Source organism: Mustela nivalis (assembly GCF_964662115.1).
Source record: "Mustela nivalis genome assembly, chromosome: 10".
In the NCBI taxonomy this organism is placed as follows: domain Eukaryota; kingdom Metazoa; phylum Chordata; class Mammalia; order Carnivora; family Mustelidae; genus Mustela; species Mustela nivalis.
In genome coordinates this window covers 23,618,400-23,624,399 of record NC_139029.1, presented here as the reverse complement: position 1 = coordinate 23,624,399, position 6,000 = coordinate 23,618,400, and positions in this window count along the sequence as shown.

The window sequence follows — 6,000 nt, the reverse complement described above, 5'->3', positions numbered from 1 at the left end:
AGGGGCTTTCTTCAGTCTTCATCATGTACCCCTTCATAGAGGCGGACTGCTTTATTCATTATCCACAAATAATTCACTGCCCCTCCCAGTGGGAGAAGTATATTCCTGGTACCACTGATTGCAGCTTGGCCATGAGACTTGCTTTGATATGTAAAATGTGAGTGTGTACTTCCATGACCTGTGCTAGAGCTGGAGAGAAGATTTAAGAATAACATCATTAGTGCTGTGCTGGTAAATGCTCAGCAACAGGCTCTCTGGGGGAGGGGAGGGAATGACTGATTTCAAGCTGCCAATGTGATGTTACTGAACATGGAGTTGAGAAGAGAGTTGTACTACCAGCGCTCCCTAATACAAGCCTACTCCAGCCTCCTGTCTGCCTTGGCCCTTTCCTCTGAGAGCAGCAAGTTTCTAGATAGGGCCTTTCCCTTCAGCCAGCACCTCCGATTGATGGCAGAACCGTAGCTGACCTGCAACCTTTCTGATATAAACCTTTCTGTAAGCTGATATTTGGGGGATTATCTGTCACTGCAGCATAACTTAGCTGAAGCTGACTACTGTACTCTTGAAACTCTGTCCTTGGCTTTGGTAACACCCCTTCTATCGTTTCAGTCAACAAATATTCATCAGTGGCCACTACCTATGAGATGATTTGTCACTGTCGGTAACAGTAGAGACTAGAGAGCCAGACCACCTGGATCTAAATAGCTTCTCACTTCTTATAGATCTTCATCTATAAACTGAGACCAAGAGTAGCACTTACCTCATAAAGTTGTCGGGAGGAATAAATCATTTGCCATATGTAAAGCACTTAGCACAGCACCTGCTACAGGATAATCAGTCATTAAACATCAGCTTCTGTTATTGACACCAGCTACCAAGCTTCATCTAGGTTGGGCTGGAAGATGCAGTCAGGGCACCTTGGCTTTAAGGGAATTCATTCACAGTCTGGAGCAGGAGACAGATATAAAAGCAGAAAATCATAATAAATCAGGATAAATGCAAGAAAAGAAGGGTATGCTGTCAGAGCCAGAGCATCAGGACAACTAAGAGTGTGAAACTGTGGGTTGAGTGCGCAAAAAGTCTTCATAAAGAAGGGTATATTTAGGCTGGACTTTGAAGGATGAATAGGAGTTTTCCAGATGAAAAAGAGTATGTTGAGTAGAATGAAACTTCAGGTCTTCTTCTTGGCTCTCTAATTATCCTCTGACCCCTTTGCTGGTTACCTCTCTACCCTCAGATGTTGGTTCCCCAGATTTAGTCCTTCTTCTCTTTCTCTTCTCTCTATTCTCTTCTAGGACAAATCCATCTGCCCCAAGGTTTTGACACAGGTGGTCATAGTTAACATTTACTGAGTGCTTACTATAAGCAAGGCATCGTGCTAAATACTTCACATCCATTATCTAATTTGATATTCGCTCTGATCCTATGAAGCAGGTATCATCATTTGCATTTTTTTTTAAGATTTCGTTTATTCATGGGGGTGGGCAGAGAGAGAACAAGCAGGGGGAGAGGCAGATGAGAGGAAGATGACTCCCTGCTGAGCAAAGGGAGTCCAATGCAGGGCTCAATCCCAGGATCTGGAGATCATGACCTGAGCCAAAGGCAGACGTTTAACCAGGTGAGCCACCCAGGCACTCCCATCTGTACTTCACAAAGAGAAACTGAGGCTAAGAGGGCTTAGATGACTTGCAGTGTCACTGGAGGCACTTTTAGCAGCAGGAACAGGAATACCCAAATAAACATGGCCCCCACTGCAAGAAGTCTAGAGGCAGGTGATACCAGTTGTTTCATTTGGCGGCACAGCGATGTTCGACTCTGAGTCAGCTTCTCTGCGTTTCTTCGCTCTTCCCTCACAACCCCAGGATGGCTGCTAGACTAAGCATCGCATTCACCCTCAACATCTAAAGGCAGGCAGGAAGGGAGGTTTTTCCCTGAGGCATCTCTCTCCTCACCCACCTTCTTGCTTCTTCCCTCACCCTCTCAAGTTGTACCTCCAGCCAGTCTGACCCCCTCTCAGCTCTATGCCGTCTGTTTGGTGGCTAACCTAAAGGATGAAGGGTTGTGTTGAATAACGTGTGGTGTTCATGAGTTCCAAACATGGACAGGAACCCAAAGTATTTAGGCTAAGAACACAGGCAAAGACATGGTTCAGGAGAAGCCCAGTTGGATAGCTGCTACTGGCCACTGGCCACCCACTGCTGCAAGACTCCCAGGTCCCCTCCGAGAACAGCCCTGCCACGTCGCCTCTTTCTCTCTCTCAAAGGTCAAAGTCCTGGGGAGAGACATCCTATTGGGCAGGCCGGGTCATGTGCTCACTGTCCCTTTGCCAGAAAGGCAGGAAAGATTCTGCCCTTTCAGCTTCCATAGGAGGAGACAAGGAGACGTGGCTGTCCCCTGCCCTCCAAGCTCTTTACAGTATTGGATTTCAACATAGGAGAGACGTTCTTCTGCTGAGTACCACAGTTATCCTTGACTTGCCACTGGCTCCTTTGCCTCCAGACCTTGGCACATACTGCTCCTGGTGTCCCTCCCTCCTTCAGCCAAACTCTCCTCATCCTTTGATGTTTCATGTCTCTTAGATGTCATTCCCCTTCAAATCTGGGACAGGTGCTCCCACCATAGGCTGTCCCTTCCACAGCATTGTCCTCATCCCTGTACTGAAATTGCCATCTTACTTGAGTTTTGTTCCTCCCTTGACTGCAAGATCTATGAGAGTGGATACCCTGTCTTCCTTGTCAGCACCAGATCTCTGGCACCAAGCACAATCCTGGGCAATAGTATATGCTCACTAAATATACACTGAATGAATTAATTAAAGAATGAATGAGGTGAATATTAATGACACCACCCTCCCCCAGTCACCTGGCCCCAGAACTTGGACATTATTATTCCCATCTGGTCTAGTGTCAGTTCCCATTAATTCTACCTCCATAGACCAGTCCCTCGTTCCCTTTCTCCTGGACTTTTGCAATACTCCCTGCTGTGGACATCTGTCATTTCTGCCTGCCCAAAGGCTCTTCCCCCTTATTTCAGAAACTGTCGTCATGTGCTTTTGGGGAACTACGTCTCCCACTCCCACAATCTTGAGAGAACTATTAATTAAGGTACTCTCCACCTTTGCCAAGGGGTGAACATGAGGTAAAAACCAAGCCAGAGCTTTGAATCTTGAGTAGAATGACGCAGATGCAGGGAACAGTCAAGCTGAGTCATTCCAATCACAGCATCATGAGAACTCATTTGTTGGGCTTGAGGGTAGCCTCACCCAAGTTTAGAATCCAGTGATAGGTAGCTACCGAAGTAGGACAGAAGGAGATCTAAATATCACCTTTTTTACTGACAGACCTGTTGGAGATGTGCCTTGAGGTCTGACAGACAAGTGGAATTACTAATATGGAACTCCAGCAAGCAATCTTTCCCACCCAGTCTCAGGCAGTGCTGGGAATCATAATCTTCCCTGTGAGGGTCAGATCCTGGGAAATTTTAGAGCAAGAAGGAAGAGAGAAAAAAAACAAAACAAAACAAAACGTGGTTCTTGTGAGGAGGTAGATCTGAAAGAGAAAGAAGAGGAAGAGGTGAACTGAGCTTCGTTTAGTCTCCCTAAACTCAACAATCAGATAAGTCACTCCTCCTTCTCTTCTGCAGAGACAAGAGGCAGGAATATTACTCTAAAAGAGGTCCCTCTTTTTTTCTGGAAAAAGCCAGAGGAGGGAATAAATATCCCCCTCCACCTTGTCTACTTATTCTCGATATTTAGATTACCCAAAGCAGCTCTGGCTCCTGTCATTCCTAAGGCCACCTGTCGTACAACTGTATCATCCCAGCGAGTTCCTCTCTTGATTGATGTAGCCAGAGTCTGTTTCTGTTGCTTGCACACAAAGAACATTTATTAGTTTCCTATTGCTGCTGTAGTAAATTGCTACAAGTTTGGTGCCTGGGTGGCTCATTTGGTTAAGCGACTGCCTTCAGCTCACGTCATGATCCTGTAGTCCCAGGATAAGTCCCCTATCAGGCTCCCTGCTTAGCAGGGAGTCTGCTTCTCCTTCTGAAATTCTCCCCTCTCATGCTCTCTCTCTCTCATTCTGTCTCTCTCTCTCTCTCGCATAAATAAATAAAATCTTTTTTAAAATTACTACAAATTTTATGGCTTAGAACAATACAAATTTATTATCCTATAATTCGGGAGGTCAGATATCCAAAATGGGTCCTATGGGGCTAACATCGAGGGGTCAACAGGAGATGTGTTTCCTCTAGAGGCCCTGAGGAACAGTCTGTTTCCTTGCCTTTCCAGCTTTAGAGGCTGGATCATTCCTTGATCACTCCTTGGCTTGTGGTCCCCAGTCAACAATCACACCACCCTGACCTCTGTCTGTGTCATCATACCTCTTTCTCTGGTTATCCTGCCTCTCTCTTATCCTTAATGAGGACCTTCGTGATTACATTGGGTCCATCCAGATAATCCAGGATAATCTCTTTCGACCTCAAAATCCTTAACTTAATCACATCTGCAAAGTCCCTTTTGCCTTGTAAGGTAACATGGTCACAAGTTTCAGGGATTAGGACATGAACATCTTTGGGGGTAGAGTGGGGAGGGGATTGTTCTGCCTATCACAAAACACAAATATAAGTATCTCTTGGCATTCATCTCTTCCTCTTCTCTCCAGTCTGTCCTGCAACTGATCCTTTTAAGATGTGAATCTGATCGGGGCACCTGGTGGCTCAGTGGGTTAAAGCCTCTGCCTTTGGCTCAGGTCATGATCTCAGGGTCCTGGGATCAAGTCCCACACCAGAGTCTCCTCAGCAGGGAGCCTGCTTCCTCCTCTCTCTCTGCCTGCCCGTCTGCCTACTTGTGATCTCCATCTGTCAAACAAATAAATAAAAAAACCTAAAAAAAAAAAAAAAAAAGATGTGAATCTGACCATAATGGTTCTACTTAAGAAATTTCTCAATTCACCAAAGCCCCCTGGATAAAGTCTACAGCACACTCTTATCTCTCTCTCTCTCTCTCTCTCCCCTCTGCTAGTTTGCTCTGAATGTTCTCTCAGCCTGAAATATATCCCCCACACCAAAGCCAAATCCTTTGTATCTTTCAAGGTCCATCTTTTTCACAGAAATGTCCAGGATCCCTCTACCTGGAATCCAGCTGTGCTGTGGGTCTCACATCTGCAGAAACTGTGTTGCTGTCTGGCAGTACTGGGCACCAGCCAGTCACTCAGAACTGAGCTCAGATCTGCTCAGCCTCAGCCTCACCTCTCTGTGCCTTAATTTCCTCTATTTAAAAAATTGCAGAAAATAAAGTAATTAGATGTCTAGTTTATTGTGCAAATTAAATGAAGTAATGCATGTAAAGTGTTAGCACAGGGCTGACACACAGTATCCAATAATAGGTAGATGATAGCAGTTATTATTACAAATTAAGTTGAGAGAATAAATGAATGAAGTACCCCTTCCTTCCCAAGGGCTGTCAATATCCCCCTTATGGTCTTTAGTATGCCCCCCAAAGACTAGGACATTATTAAAATTTGAATGAATAAACTTTACACTGTGTATTTCTGTGTAGTCTCAGTTGCTTTCCTTCCCGAGGGATCCGTGCCTGATAGAAATCACTGTAGGGATAGGTGACAGAAAGGGAAGACTGATCCTATGCCCCTTGCCTGGTGTCCTGGGTACAGCAACCCTACATAAACTCTGACTTTCTTGGAATGAAGCGAATTTTGGCTACATAGAAGTTTCCACTAGAAAAATGTGCTTGTTCCCTACCCTCCCCCTCACTCCCATGAACTCTGAGCTCTCTGGGGCACTAGCTCATCATCCATAGTCTTAATTGTGACCCTGCCACTATGTGGCTCTGGGCTAACCACTACATAGTTCCCTGAAAAATGGGTTTAACAATCTCTGCCTCTTTCAAGTTCAGGCACTTTGTAGATGTCCAACGTGGAGAGGGGGAATAAATGTTCATTTCTTTTGTGAGGTAATATAGAAGAGGTCACACTGAAGGAAGAG